The sequence below is a fragment of the Ictalurus furcatus genome, chromosome 3, assembly GCF_023375685.1.
Source record: "Ictalurus furcatus strain D&B chromosome 3, Billie_1.0, whole genome shotgun sequence".
Taxonomy (NCBI): Eukaryota; Metazoa; Chordata; class Actinopteri; order Siluriformes; family Ictaluridae; genus Ictalurus; species Ictalurus furcatus.
The window spans coordinates 13,471,181-13,487,899 of record NC_071257.1 but is presented as its reverse complement, the minus strand read 5'-3'; the positions used below and the strand labels follow the sequence as shown (position 1 = coordinate 13,487,899).

Below are 16,719 nucleotides of genomic sequence, written 5' to 3'. Positions count from 1 at the left end.
AAAAGATGCCAGTAGGTGGCTTAGCTACACTAAATTACCCCTAGGTGTGAATGAGGATGTATTCCTGCCTTCTGGCCGGTGATCTGCTCTGGATCTCCTATGACCCTATTCAGAATAAAGCAGTTATAATGAAGCCTTTATTTGTCACATATACATCCATCCATCCATCTTCAATACTTCTATATGCTCCATCCCAGGGAGCATAGGCGCACAAGACGGGGTACACCCTGGACAGGGTGCCAATCCATCGCAGGGCACAATCACATACACATTCACACACCCATTCATACACTATGGACACTTTGGACATGCCAGTCAGCCTACCATGCATGTCTTTGGACTGGGGGAGGAACCGGAGTACCCGGAGGAAACCCCCACAGCACGGGGAGAATATGAAAACTCCGCACACACAGGGTAGCGGTGGGACTTGAACCCCTGACACTGGCGGTGTGAGGCGAACATGCTAACTCCTAAGCTTGTTATGAAGTTGGGGTCAGAGCAGAGAGGGTTAAGGGCTTTACTCAAAGGGCCCAACAGCAGCAGCTTGGTGGTGCCCAAACTTCTGATCAGTTACCCAGAGACTTTAACCACAGAGTAAGTGTTGCTACAACACAGTTTCAGCATCCTTGGTTTGATCTTGTGTGGAGTTTCTCTGAATCCACGTGTGTGTCCACATGAGTTTCCTACAGGTTCTCTGGTTTCCACCCACCATGACCCTGACTAACATAAAGCAGTTACTGAAGATGAATGAAAGTGGTCTCTGGGCCTGTACTAGACTAATGAAACTCAAAAAAAGAAAAGTCAGACCAAATCAATGTAATTTTTCATTACATAAGAGAGAACTTTCTCGACCAGCACGTACAGTACAACGAGGCTTCATGCAGAGGTTGGCCAATGGCGGAGAAGTGACAGGCAGAAGCCACGCCCCTCGCGCAGTTCAGCGCAGACTGCTGGCCGTCAGCGATGCTGAGGACGTCATCTGCCTAGAACATGTAGCCTGGTTATCGCCAACACCGCTCGAGTGTCCGTGTTTTGGAACAACATTTAGCTTTACTTATGACTGACACTGCACACAAGTGTCGGTTGGTGTCAAATATGTACGCAAAACCTTATCACGGGAGCTGTAGTTTGTTCAGGGAGCAGTTAAAAGTTACCGTGTGAAAACAGCCGCATTACCTAGCCTGCTAGCTAGTCTAGCTAACCAACAGCTAGCCCTGCTGCGCTAGCGACTGTGTAGCCTCCGTAAACAGCACAGTAATTAGATGTTCACAGAGCGGCTTCTCGGTGAGAAATTCCCGTCGTCTGCTTGGTACGTGGCGCCTTGTGAAGGGATAAAATACATCCTGAGATAAGGTAAGTCACTTTCCGTTATTCCGGCCAGCCGAAAAGATTAGCTAGCTTTAGCTAGTGGGTTAGCTAGCTACGTTTTGTAACACCTGACGCTGGCTGAGACGAATTACCTGACTAACTGGCCAGAGAAGTCTTCGTTTAGCTCGTCAGCGTTACCAAGTCCACTGAAACTCCTTATCCCAGATAGTTTTATGCGAACATAATCGTGTCTTTTAAACACTGAGGTGAACTCGTACTGAGCTCTCAGTGGTCCAGGTCAACGTTTTAAACTGGACACACTCCGAGTTTAGTTCTGCACCAACTTTCTGCTCTTTACACAGACATTCCTACTGAATTTCACTTCATTCAGGAAATGAAAAGTGTTTACATAACGACTCTGATAGCTGTAAAAACAACTTCACCAACAAGTGTAACTAAGTAATTAATTATTTTTTAAACTTGAGAACCACGTCGTTAGAATAATAGTAGTCTGAATAATATCTTTACAGTTTACATTTTTTTTTTAATTTTTGAAGTTGAATGTTATTTGTGACATTCTTCTTATTATTATACCATTTGACAGTGAATTTTGTGGAAAACCCAAAAACTGAATTTCATGCTTTATTGTTTAAAGGTTTGTAATTCAAAAAGAAACGTTTCTTTAAAAAAACAAAAGAGAGAGAAAAAACATCCAGACTCTCTTAATTTACATTTTTAGATTTGCTTTCAGGGTAACTTGTAGGCAAACGACACAGCTTCTCATTTGTGTACATGTTTCCCACAGACTTGACACTGTTATGTGTGTCTACACTCCTGCGCTGCACAGTGTCATTCAGTGAGTACGTTTACATGGACAATAGGAATCTGATATTAACCCGATTAGGACAATACTCTGATTAAGAAACTAACATGTAAACAGTGATTACTGATGACCTTAATCCGATTAAAGTCATACTCGAAGCAAACAAGAATCAAATTAAGACGTGGAGTATTCCTGTTTAAGCCGCATTATTGAAGCGCATTACAGACATGTACACACCTTAATCACACTATTAACGTCATGTGGGAGGTTTCACCGCATTTTGCGACAGGACACGTACACACATGGCAGTGTTCACCCGTTTGACAGTAAACAAGAGAGCGCGGCTGCATCCGAAACGTATAATTACCTACTGTATCTTGATTACTATATAGTAGGTAAATACACGGTTTCGGACGCAGCCCATGGCTTCAAGCAGTCGTCTATTAGCACGTATAGCATGACCAAATAATTAACTGCACTTGAAGTTTTCATAAAATTAAAAATGAAACACCCAAAACTGTATACGGTACCATAACGAAAGCGAACTGTATGTTGATGCGTGAAATTCTATAGGGAACGTGACGCGGTGATGTAATGACATGTGACATTAATGTTCTAGAACACGTAAAACAGGAACATGAAAGGAATATTCTAAAAGCAACTCATGTAAACACCTTAATCACAATATTGTCTTATTCAGAATAAGTTTAGTAATTAGATTACTGCTGTCCATGTAAACGTAGTCAGTGAGAAATGGTTTGGTATTTCTTCACCAAATCAGTATGTAGCACATGACACAAAATTCAATTAAGTTCTGACATTTATTCAAGCCTGTCGTAGAACGAAAAGATTTTCAAATGTTTTGGGCCATGGTTATTTAAGTCTTCAGTATTTTAAACAGTGATTTAAATTTACAAGTACTCATAAACTTGACCTTTTGATTGGTATGTGATGCCACTATCTGCTTATACTGCAAAGATTTGCCAATGATTACGATGTTTAATTTATTAATGAACATCACCTTTTACTTTTTGAAAGTTTATAGTTAGATTTAATGCTGTGGAACATCCAAGAGTCAGTCTCTCTCGCTCTCACTCTCACTCTGTCTGTATCTCATTAAAAACACAACCTGCCATTTTACTGAGAAAGCAACCTGGAAAATGTAAACTCCTCTGTCGGAAGACTTTCCTGAGCAGGAAAACTTGTTACAAACTGAGTGTTACAAAGCGCCTACAAACGAGACTCCTTCCATAAATATCTCCTAAAAAACGTCATTACATTAACAGTTTTTAAAATATGTTTAAAAAAACAATCTGTTTATTATTAGTCTTGGATTATGTGGAAGTCCCTGTGTATGAGCTCTTCGTATAGGAGCAATAACATTAGACAGAGCGCATGAATTTAACCCTGTTGTTCACGTCACAGCCAGAGCTACTGTCGTGCCGTGCTGTTAGACGAAAATAATGCACAGCTTCTGACCAATCAGATTCAAGCATTTAACCATGCCGTGATATCATTCAAAAAGAGAAAATATTGTCCACAGATTTACAGTGTCCTCCATTAATATTGGCATCCTTGCTAAATATGAGCAAAGAAGGTTGTGAAAATGTATTTTGTTAAACTTTTGAGCTTTTGTTAAAAAAATTCACAAAAATACTCTGCTCTCACTCTTTTAGTCAATACTTTGTGCTAGCTCCCTTTGCCAAGATAACAGCTCTGAGTCATCTCCTATAATGCCTGATAAGGTTGGAGAATACATGGCAAGGGATCTGAGACCACTCCTCCATACAGAATCTCTCCAAATCCTTCAGATTTCGAGTTCCACGCTGGTGGACTCTCCTCTTCAGTTCACCCCACATACGGTTTTAATAGCAGTGATGTAGCAGTCAAATTGGTGGGGATCTTCTGAGTGAAGTAGTTGAAAGGGGTCCATGTTGTCTGTCCCACAATTCTCATTAGTTCATCTGTTGCAGGCTTAATGGTCATTCCCATGATGCAACTGCACAGTTATAATTGTATGCCCACATGCTTGGCAGGCTGTGAGTTTAAATTAGTTTGAAGAGCAGAGAGAAGCAGAAACCTCTGCAAGTTGGCTAGCAATTTTCACTTTGTGTCTGTAGCTACCAGTTGATGATGATCCAATTTTGTCCATGGGAGAGAGACTTGGCTTGGTTTTTCTAATGAAAATGCACAGATGCGCTGTAAGTGCAGAACTTTTTGGGTTGCGCTGTTTGAAATGTGCCATACATGAATAATATTTGTAATGCTAGATGAAACAAAATTGTGGAAGTCTTGTGGATTTCCCTACCCCTTGCATAGGCGATTGCCATGTGTGTTTCATGTGTAATGCTGCACAATACGTACAGAATGTGTCGTTTTTTTAATATCACAGCAAAATGATATTTGATCTTAAACTATTGGTGAATGTTGTAATATGGGATTAACCGGCATTAATCTGAACAACTGTATCTACCTTTGTAAGATCATATGAATACCATGATTCACGAGAACAACCACAAAAATGCTCATACACGATATGGGGAGGCTGTGGTTCAGGTGGTAGAGCGGCTTGTCCACTAATCGTAGGGTTGGCGTTTCGGTTCCCAGCCCACGTGACTCCACATACTGAAGTGTCTACGCTTACTGCAAGACACTGAACCCCAGGTTGCTCCCGATGGCAAATTAGCGCCTTGCATGGCAGCTCTGCTACCATTGGTGTGTGTGTGTGTGTGTGAATGGGTGAATGAGACACAGTGTAAAGCGCTTTGGATAAAAGCACTGTATAAGTGCAGAACTTTTACCATTTATATGGCCAAATGTTTGTGGACATCTGTCCTTCACACCCATATGTGGTTCTTCCCCAAACTGCTGCTACATTGTTGGAAACCTGTTCCAGCATGACGATGCCCCTGTGCACAAAGTGAAGTCCATGAAGACATGGTTTGCCAAGGTTGGTGTGGAAGAACTTGAGTGGTCTGCACAGAGACCTGATCTCAACCCTTGCGAACACATTTGGGATGAACTGTAACTCTCCCAGGCGTCTTCACCCAACATCAGTGCCTGACTTCACTAATGCTCTTGTGGCTGAATGGCTACAAATCCCCACAGCCAGGCTCTAGAATCCAGTTTAAAGCCTTCCCAGAAGATTGGAGGTTATTATAACAGAAAAGGAGGACTAAATCTGGAATGGGATGTTCAGGCGCATATGGTTGGGATTGTCAGGTGTCAACAGTCTTTTGGCCATGTAGTGTATGAATTCCATGGTAGGGGACAACAGTTTGGTCTTAGTCTTCATTCTCTCCAGATAAAGGTTTTGGTGTAGCTTTTTGTGTTTGTGCTCTTGTCAAAAAGTCACCAAGTCATTGGTGAACATTTCTGCTGTAAACTGGTGAACAGAAGAGTTGTATTACAGCTTTTGCTCCACTTTTTGCTTGGTTTCATCAATATTCCTGTGTACCGGTGTTGATGATTCCTAAAGATTCTCTGTCATTTGTACACACTAATTAATCCACCTAGCTGATGTGTACAGAACAAGTAGCTCATGCTGTAGTTAAAGCATAAAGTTGTGTCCTCACGGTGAAATGCATTATTTTTAAATATACCAAATGAGAACATTTTATTCATAAAATAAACTAAGTGCAAGACACAAAATTGCCTTGCTTCGGTCACCCAGGTTAGTGACTTGTCCAGCCTTGTGTTAAATAAGCTTGTTTTCAATACTATAAAGTAGAGATGCACTGATGTATCGGCCGATAAAGACTATTTTTCACGCTATCGGCCGATTAGTTTAAGAACCTCTGACGATCAGGGCCGATTATATCCTGTCAATCAAAAGAGGGCGGGAAAACACATCGATTTCATGCTGTGTGTAAAGATGATGTCTCTTGTGTGGAATGATGACAAAACTGCCTTTTTGTAGTCTCTGTAATCTCTGCACCACTAAAAGTTTACACTGGAAGTGAACAGCAGTGAATCAGGAGCTTCGGCGTCGAGTCCTGCCGCGCTGCTCGCTCGCCCTCACGCTGAATTAAAGCGCCAGTACTCCGTTGAAAGGTTTAAATGAAGATGAGCTGACAAAAAAGTATATATTACCCATAAAAATATATTAGTAGAGTAATACATTTCATATCCAGTTAATGTTAATATATAAAGTTTTTATTATATATTACCGGTTGGATGTTTAACGATGAAGTAGAAATGCTTTTGTTAGTGGTGAGTGAATGTGAGACTAACAGGATGTTTTTAGAATTCAGTCAATGTTAATATGAATTATTAACATACAATAAGTTAAATCTTACTTTAATCTTCATAATTGAGTTAATGTTAATTAGAGTAATGTGTTTTCTGTTTATGAGACGTTACTGTGAAACAACTTGTTTAAATGGAGAGAATAAAGTTTTTATTTGCATTTCCTTCACAATTGTGGAATTAATTATTATTCATTTAAAAGCAGGCATAAAAGGCAGAACTATCGGTATCGGCCGATATCACTCTGAATAACCTTTTGTCGGTATCAGCTGAGAAATTTGGTATTGGTGCCTCTCTACTATAAAGTATTATCTTCTGGCCATAAACAATACTTTGAGTTGAAATTACTGATGTGTGCTGTTTTGTTTTGAAGATTTGTAACTGTTCAATTTTAATAATTGCTTATCACCAATGTTCACTTAGTATGAATGTTTAAACAATAGGTGTTTGCGTTGTTAAGCTGTAGCCTAATTATTTCAGCTTTATGTTTGATGTGAGATTTGTGTCCATTTTTTTCTACAGAGCACTGGATAAACTGTTTTAATGTAGTTTATATGTAAAGCATCTTATTTTTAACACACACTGTAGGCTGTACATGTTTTGCAAGATTCAATCAGAAGCTTGGTTTGTGTCGTTATTATTCTAACTCTGTGATGATATTTAGTTTTATACTGTGGTGGTTTCTGTCATGGATTATTATGGTCGCTGTCAGATTATTATTGTCTTGAGATTCCTTGATTAGGAGAGCCTCTACTCGGAGGCTAAAAGTGCATGGGTCTGCTGTGTGGTTTACAAAATTGAGTTATATTGTTAGTATCTGGAAACCTTCTGTGCCTTGTGATGCTTTGGTTCACCCCCGCCCCCAACTGATGATGAAGACCTTATTATTATCTGTATCAGACATCACCTCTACCCATCTAAATTGCCCCCCCCCTTCTTTAGAGCTCACGTTGCGATTCAGCATTACAAGGAGAACTGGGGAAGTAGAGGAGGCGTTTGATTCCTGAAGTCTTTCATGATGATTTGGGCACTGGCTAACGGGCATGTAGACAGTGATACGCCGAACACGGTGGGCAGCAGGGCTGACTCATCAGCTCTGTTTCCATGACTCAAGGAGAAAATCTCTTAGGTTAAGGTTGGTTGCACATTTAGAAAGACAAACTATACCAGGTTGATGGTCAGGTTTAGAGGATGTAGCAGGCTTGTTTACGGTAATATAGGGATGCACCAGAATTTCACCCGCCGAAAATTTATGCCTCCATACCCGCCCCGCCCCTCAGTGCTCGCCGCTTATCGTTGCATTACAACATTACTAGATCCGTGATTTAAAGAACATTACTTTGACAAAGAGAAAAAGCAGCGTGCACAGGAAATGATTCAGGCAGAGCTGGAGGTGATGAATGCATCTGCTGAATTATCGACGCGCAGCACAGAGCAAAGTGTGCCAGAGAAACGGGTGCGCACAAGTGATGAGGTGCAAACTCGCTCACTTTTTGACGTTTGATGAGATTCTTCAGGAAAGCAGAGCCGCAACAAGCGCAGCTACGCATTGCATTGCTTGTGCAGGTATTTATCTGCCCCTAGAAACAGCTCTCCTACCACAAAGCTGAGCAACTTTTATTGTTCAAGAGAAACCTTCCACTTTTGCTTAAATAGGAAGCAGTCCAATTTGCTATCGTGTATAGCAATTACGTTACGATTCGTGTAGCCTGGCAAAACTTTGTTCTTGACTCGAGGCTACATCTGTGGTTTATAGTTCGTGGTTGGGTTTAGTTCTATTGCTGCTGTTTCTGCACAATAATCTTTAATTAACGTAGAAGTACATTTACATAAACAGAACAGAGGCCGAGTTCATTACTTGACTGCTGTTTTTTGCACGTTGATAGTTTTCTAGAACTTTTATTTGGATAAAAAAAACCCCACAAATGTTATATTTCATTGTTACAGACTTGAATGAAGAATGATTTAATATTGTTTTTGTTTTGGTGTGTTAATTTCAATGAAAGTGTGCTCATTTCATTGGTTTGTAGTTTTTCAAATTCAGATTTGTTAAATTCATTAAAAGAACTCGAAAGTCTCATATTAGTACAATTATACAAAAAAAAAAAACTAATTTAGTTTTAAAATGGATTTAAACAAATTCATTTTCGGTTTTTGGCCAAGTGCATCCGGAATTTTGGCTTTCGGTGCATCACTAGTAATCAAACCCTGAGCAAAGAGAGTAGGCATTATTTAAGAGTTTCTGCTGCCATAAAGTATGTACCCCTTTGCAAACCAAAAGTGTATTGTGTTGGTCTGATGTCTGTAGAGATTTTGTCTTATGTGCTGCTTGTCCGCCCACTGACCATCTGACACGCTTCTCACTGTTTCTATTTTCTTACCTAAGGATTTCTACTAGGTTCATCCCACACTTGTGAGACACAAATCAGCAGTGCTGTGCACTGCATCAAATTTTCCTTCTACATTTAGATAACGTTTTATGCACTGTTAACGACCTGTTCTTTCACAGTTGTGGAACTTTTTCTAGTACAAATAGAAAATGAACTGCTTCAGGATTTCATAGTTGCCAGAAGCCAAAACCTAGATGGATAATAAAGGAAGCTGTAGATCTCCTCATTTTGCTATCCATTTAAAAAAAAAAAAAAACAACAACCCAAAACTGACTGATTTGGGATGGAGATGAAGTTTGAGGAGCTCAAATGGGGGCAAGCAAACAAGTTACTTGGCAACACTAGTTTGTTTATTTTTAGTGAGGCATCGTGTCCGATTACAAGCTTCAGTTTTGGGGTTGTCTGCTTGGCAAGACATATGGAAGTTGTCAATGAGGTTTGTTTTTGAGGCTTCTTAGCTTGATTGCACCTTATGCTTAAAAAAGTTCTCGCTGGAAGACTTTGAATGTTCAGCGCCTTAGCATGTAGTCGGTTTTATATTGTATTTTTTTTTTTACACAGTGTAGATAATTTTTTTACATGAAGTGCTTCTGTGTTACTTTTGTAGTAGTATATTATAAATATAGTACAGTTTTCTAGTAAGTTCTTGCAATTACATTGTAAATTGTGTATTTTTTGTTATTTAATAAAACCATCAGACTGTGTGGAAGTGCTAATATTTTTTGTCACAATCAGTTTCTTCCTCTGGCATTGGGCTTGGATTATGTGGCCATGAGGTTAGAAAATGCTGAAAATGAACAGAATATTTAATAGTCAGAATTTTGAGAATGAAGGTCATTGGATTCAGTTCTACGATGTGGATGACGTTAAGACAGAATATATTCTCAGGGCACTACGGTAACTATTTCTTAACAATTGCAAAAATTTAGGTGCACAGTTGAAGTTTATTTTTATTTTTTATTTATTTTATTATTATTATTTTTTTTTTTATAGATGTAACGTTAATGTGCTACAATATAACACAAGTAGGCATGAGAAAACTTGAACTTGATAATTATGACAGAATTTAGGAACATAGTGTGAGCCATGACACATTAATTGACCTTCTGATAAACTAAATGTAATATTTTCAGTTCATTTTACAGATTGTATGCAAAAAAACAACCGTTAACCTGTTCCACCTTGTAAACAAATACAATAAACCTTAATCTTCAGTCTTTGGAGTCTTCTCCTCTGAAATATATTTTGATACACTATTAGCCTGGGCTGAAGACACTTTTCGAACTGCTCTGTGTATATTGTGTACATATCTGAATAATCTCCTATAGGATGTGGTTGGCTGACTTCATTTATCCACCAGATGCAAAGAGCTTTAGTTTAATGGTGTTCGTTAGGCATGCACCAATCAGGATTTTACGACCGAAACCGATCCAGATAGCAATCTTTTTTTTTTTTTTTTTGGTTTGAGCTTTAATCAGGAGGATTGTCATAAACAGTTAAACGTAAGATCTCTGCTCATGGTCACTGTTAATTGAGTTAAAATAATAGCAAAGAGAAATACTGTTGGTTAATTAATAAATAAACAAGAATAAAATGTTTTATTTTAAAATATCTTAAACAATAAAGAGTCCTAATTAAAAGTAGACTAACACAAAAATGATCCATATTAGGAAAAAGGCTAATAGCTTTCTAAGGAAATAGCAAACTAAGCTTAATGTCAAATTGATATTAAATGCAACCCATAGTAATTAAACATTATTTCATTTCTCGTTTGTTTATATTTTATGAAGTTATTTTAGTATCTATTTTTATCTTAAGTGATTTATTTATAACTTAGCACATTTTCTTTCTTTACATTTTAGTAGTTTTATGTTTTTTTGTTTTTTTTTATCAGTTGTTCCTTTTAGATGGGTTCCCCCAGTACAGCGTTGCCATGTCTGCTGATAATATTGTGTTTTTGGGGGGATTTCAATCAAAACATGGAAACTGGAGTGGCATTTTCTAGTGATATCTGGCAACCGTGAGTTTAAATGAAGTGAATGTCTATTAGTTAGTGAAGAGAGTGAAGGAGAGCGGCAGCCTACTGTATGTTTACAGAGTGAACAGTTGCTACTCTTGATTGATTGCTGAGGAATTATTTAATAAAGAAGTTTGAATTAAACCCACCTTGTAGCGCTAGCATTATCATCAATTTCCTCCGACGTCGCTGTGTCTACATGAGCAGGTCACAGTCGCAGGTTCAGGTCATTTTGCGGGATCAATAAAAGATGGTGGTTTGTGAGATCGGTAAGTTGAGAGATGATGATGATGTACAGTGTTACTTGTCATCATAATGGCTTCTTTACAGTATTTACACACTTGTTTGGTTGACTGAGGAGATGAAAATCAGTGTGAAAGTAACTGTTGCACGGTGTAGATGTATTTTGGGGTTGAAGTTTTTATTCTGATTGTATTATACAACTCCGAACAGGTCACTCGCACCAGTGCGAATGAATATTTTTTCACAGTTGCACAAAGTACTTTTCAGTTGCAAATGCAGGTGAAATGGTCGCACTGTAGAGCCCTGACTGGATATTACTTAAATCCACAATATCATACATATATCAATATATCATACATATATCACAATATCATACATATCATACATAACGAAGCAACAGTCTTACACTGCATTTCTTTGAACAACATTAGGTACAATTTCATTTAAATATTTCTTTGATCTGTAACATAATACTTGTGTTTTGTTACTGCATAAATATTATTTTTAATGTAGGAATGCAGCATTACATACTCTTGCTAATAAAACAGAAAAATGAATGACTCTTGATGGCGATATATAAAACATAGCATTGTGCTGTTATTTATGCCTTTTTTCCATTAAAACTATTTATTTTTTAGTTGGTGTGTCAGGGGGATTCCTGACACACCAACGTTTTAGCCATTCCCACTGCTTCTATCCTCTCGTCCGCTCTACGGCTGTCAAATTAAAATTCGAACATGGAGTTTAAGATAAAAATGCACATGTAAAGACCGTGCCTTCAAATTAAGATGTGAACCGATTGTAATTAAAACATACTGTTGGAAAAAAAACGACACAAAAGATATTAACAACTCACTACCAATGTTTTTTTTGAAGAAGAATCATCTAGAAAGAATAGCTGTAGTGTTTCAAATAATCCAGTCATAGTCTATAATGTCGGGGATTGAGCCGCTTAAGCTGCGTGAGCTGAAGCTGAACAGTGAGTGAACATTTTATCGTCAGCTAAAATGCTGTAGACTAATATTCGATATCGTTTTAGTCAGAGTAGAAAATGGTAGAAGAAATACTGAGTAAATTTAAAGGATATTTTCATCAGAAGACAAACTATGCTATTAATATTACCGTGTTATCGGTGGCATAAAGTGGTCTTAAAACGACAACATAGTTTGAAGCGATTATTTCTGGGACAATATATCGTCCAATAAAGTTAGTTACTGTGACAGGCCTACTTATTCTTATATCACTCTGCCAAACAGATAAAGCAGTGAATGTCTTCGCTCTCAAAACACGAACAGGGGTCTAAATTAAGAAAGTCAGACCGTGTGTTGTTTCGCCATTGCTGTTCACCACAGAGCACATGTACTTGCAATTTATATAGTTTTATTAAAATTTTAGAACGAGCTACGAGTTACACCTAACAACTTATGTTTGTTTACAGTCCTGACTTCAGTTTTGCAACGTTCCTCACCATGTTTAACAGATAATGAAGCAAAAAAATCCCGTGACCAAACACTAATGCTTGCAATTGCTGCTATGGTCGACTACTAACCAGTTTCTGGTAATCTTTCAGCTGTAATGATGTCATGTGTACACAGCAGGTGTTATGTATATTTAACCCCCCCCCCCCCCCCCACCCCCGCACAAAGCCACAGGTGATACTGTTGTCAATCGGCAACTGTTACAGGGCACAATAGGACAATGGCTTTTTACACATGATCTCACAAGCCTATTCATAGGAATGCACTTCCAAATATTTGCTATTTCTTGCTGTTTCATGCTTAACAAAAACACCACAGTTACACTGCCTCTCTGTAGTTGATGTTGTGACTAGAAGTATGAATCAGGCCTCCTTTGGGAATTTCGAGAGAATTTATTATTTATTATTTATTTATTTATTATTTTATTATTTATTTATTTTATTTGTATAGCGCTTTTTACAATAGACATTGTCTCAAAGCAGCTTTACAGAAATATCAACATGGTATACAGATATTAAAGGTGCAAATTTATCCCAACTGAGTAAGCCACTGAGTGGCGACGGTGGCAAGGAAAAACTCCCTAAGATGTTTTAAGAGGAAGAAACCTTGAGAGGAACCCGACTCAGAAGGGAACCCATCCTCATCTGGGTAACAACAGATAGTGTGAAAAAGTTCATTATGGATTTATATGAAGTCTGTATGGCCTTAGGAGCAGCCGTAGTCCCAGCAGTCTGGAATTAGAGAAGATTTGAGCTCCATCCAGAGGCAGAAAGGATCTGGATCTCTAGTATCTCCATAAATTCATGTGGGGCTCGGCGAAAGGAGAGAGGGAGAAAAAAGATTATTATGACTGCGAAGTAGTAGAACAGAATCTAGTCAGGGTAGGCTTGAGTAAACAAATACGTTTTAAGCCTAGACTTAAACACTGAGACTGTGTCTGAGTCCCGAACACTAATAGGAAGACTGTTCCATAACTGTGGGGCTCTATAAGAGAAAGCTCTTCCCCCTGCTGTAGCCTTCACTATTCGAGGTACCGTCAAATAGCCTGCATCTTTTGATCTAAGTAGGCGTGGCGGATTATATAAAACCAAAAGGTCGCTTAGATATTGTGGCGCGAGACCATTTAGTGCTTTATAGGTTAATAAAAGTATTTTATAGTTAATGCGAGATTTTACTGGGAGCCAATGCAGTATTGATAATATCGGTGTGATATGGTCGTACCTTCTAGTTCTAGTTAGGACTCTAGCAGCTGCATTCTGGACTAACTGGAGCTTATTTATATTCCTACTGGAACATCCAGACAGTAAGGCATTACAGTAATCTAATCTAGAGGTGACGAATGCATGAACTAGTATTTCCGCATCATGTAGTGACAATATGTTTCTTATTTTAGAAATATTTCTGAGATGAAAGAAGGCTATCCTAGTAATATTATCTACATGAGCATCAAATGATAGGCTGGAGTCAATAATCACTCCAAGGTCTTTAACTGCTGCACATGATGAAACAGAAAGACCATCCAGAGTAACCATGTGATCAGAAAGATTACTTCTAGCTACACGTGGGCCTAATAAAAGTATTTCTGTTTTATCAGAATTAAGTAGAAGGAAGTTAGTTAACATCCAATGTCTAATGTCCTTTACACAATCCTCAGCTTTACTAAGCTTCTGTCTGTCCTCTGGCTTCGCTGAAACATACAACTGTGTATCATCAGCATAACAGTGGAAGCTAATTCCATGTTTACGAATAATTTGACCTAGGGGTAGCATATATAAAGTAAAGAGCAGTGGGCCTAAAACAGAACCCTGTGGAACTCCAAAAGTAACCTCAGTACGCATGGAGAATTCACCATTTACATCTACGAACTGATAACGATCGGTCAGATAAGACCTGAGCCAGGAGAGGACTGTTCCCTTAATACCAACAACATTTTCTAATCTATCAAGGAGAATAGTGTGATCTATAGTATCAAAAGCTGCACTAAGGTCGAGTAACACAAGCAGAGAGACACAACCCTGATCGTAGGTCAGTAGAAGGTCATTTACTACTTTAACTAATGCTGTCTCTGTGCTATGATGAGGTCTAAACCCTGACTGATACATTTCATGAATGTTATTCCTATCTAAGTACGAGCATAACTGCTTTGCTACAACCTTTTCTAAAATCTTAGAGATGAAGGGGAGATTTGATATTGGTCTATAGCTGGACAATTGAGACGGGTCAAGATCAGGTTTTTTAATCAAGGTTTTTTAATCAATTAATTTAGATGTCAAGGAGAAAGTAGCGATGTTTCAGTTGATTGAATCTGCTGTATTTCAGCGAAGATCACTTTGTGTTTTTTTGCTGCTGGCTTGCAGATGTGAAGTAAACAGCGAATATTTAACTTCTGACGGTGAGGACATGTGCGCAGATATTTACATCATGCTCATCCTTGGTGCATAATTGAGTGAAAACAAAGCTAGCCATAAGCTTTAATTATCCCCATTTAATGGACTTGGCATGAGAAGACTGAAAAACAAAAATGACTGAAACATCTGTTCTATTTGGTGTTGCAATTAGAGTATGATGGTGCAATGTCGTTTTTTTTTTTCCTTTTGTTTTTGTTTGCTTTTTTTTGCTTGATCTCTCACTCCCCATTCCAGAGAAGGCACTGGTCACAGCAAAGATGTACTGAAGGGCCCTGTTGAAGTGCTTTGTTGCTATAGAAACCACTCTTAGCTGCCACTCCAGGCACGGTAGGCATGGAAACAGACCATGTGACAGCGGTCCAGTGGTTACATCATTCCAGTGGCGTACATCTCGACACTATGTAGGCCTTCTCTGTTCACATCAGTGGAATGTAGGGGGTCTTGTAAGAGCAGCAGATCACCTGGATGCATAGCTGTTGAACGCATGCCTATATAAAGGCAGGTAAGTTCATTTTTAAAGCCCTAAAATGACTCACTGTATTGGAAAGCTTTTGCAGGAAACAATAAAGAGGCTATTTATAGACGGACTGGAGTTAGCATAGGTTTGTTGTCTGGTTTGTGCTTGATTTTTCTGCCTTTGATAAGAAGCAGATCTTGCGTAGAAGCTTGGAGTGTTTCACAGGTTGTGCAGTATAAACCAGAGCTTAGTCAAATGTTAAACTCAGTCTGCATGCCCACGACACTGAGCCTGAACCTGCTCAGCTTGGTTTTCTTCTTCTTGTTGCATTTACTGCAATGGTTAACATGTAATTGATGGATACGAGTTTGTAAAAGAGAGGTAATGAGCTGTATAAATTTGTTTATTTCTTTATTAGATTGATGGCATTATTGAAAAAGGCTTTTCAAAGGTTTGTTAGGTTTCCTGTTTTGACTGAATTTATTCAGTTTCTGTTTGTCTTCTGCTTCAACACAAGGAGCTCTCTGTGAGTCCACCTGCATTCATAACCAATGAGTTATTATTGTGTGCTCTTTTTAGGCTACTGTGATGCTAATTCTGCTGCGTGATCAAAGTGTGCTGAAGCCAGAGTTAGGGTGCAGGTGTTCAATACACTCTACCTTGTTTTAATACTAAACATAAATATTGCACTTCAGAGGATAATGTGTTTGTCCGGTAGAAGCCACTCCGGACACTGAGACGCTTTACTCCTGCACCTTTTTGGTCTAGTTGTTCCAGCTACGCTCTGATGCAATGCTCTGGATGTTGTGCAATAGGAAAGCAGGAAATGCAGTTTCCTTTGGTGAAAGGTGAGAGTTTGAAAACCGAGTACACGGCTAGAGGCCGCAGAGAACAGAATGGTGATGTGTAATCCTAGATGAGGTTATTTATAGTTCAGCGGGTGTGAGACGCAGATGCTCAGACAAGCTGCCTTATGACATCACATGCCAGATGACCGGTCTGTAGTCCGCTGAGCTGTAGCCGTACTAAAACATGCATTTGGCATTTCTGATTTACTGGGATTAGCTGTAGCATATTGAAAGACAACTCACCATCCATGATGGTGCTCTGTGTTAAAAGAAACAACAACAACAAAAAAAAACACCCACATCCTTAACTACATCTTTTTAGAGGTTTAGGCTTTATGTCAATAATTTGTGCCGAAGTGTCCCAGTACACTAACTGATGGATGGAAGGCATGTGTATTTCATGGTGACATTCTTTTATGAATGGATGGGTATTTGCCCCTATCGTATTTTGATACTAGTATATGCTAGCTTCACTGAAAATGTTCATGACTTCAAGTTC

At 38.7% G+C, this 16,719-nt stretch overlaps 1 protein-coding gene across 1 annotated transcript in view; it reads left to right on the top strand.

Annotated features, from left to right (window-relative positions):
• The first annotated feature begins 941 nt into the window (after positions 1-941).
• ppm1ba (protein phosphatase, Mg2+/Mn2+ dependent, 1Ba) overlaps positions 942-16,719 on the top strand; it is a 53,254-nt gene continuing 37,476 nt past the window's right edge. Inside the window, exon 1 of the mRNA XM_053620835.1 lies at positions 942-1,353. The gene's annotated coding sequence lies outside the window, so the exon portion shown is untranslated. The remainder of the gene's footprint in view (positions 1,354-16,719) is intronic.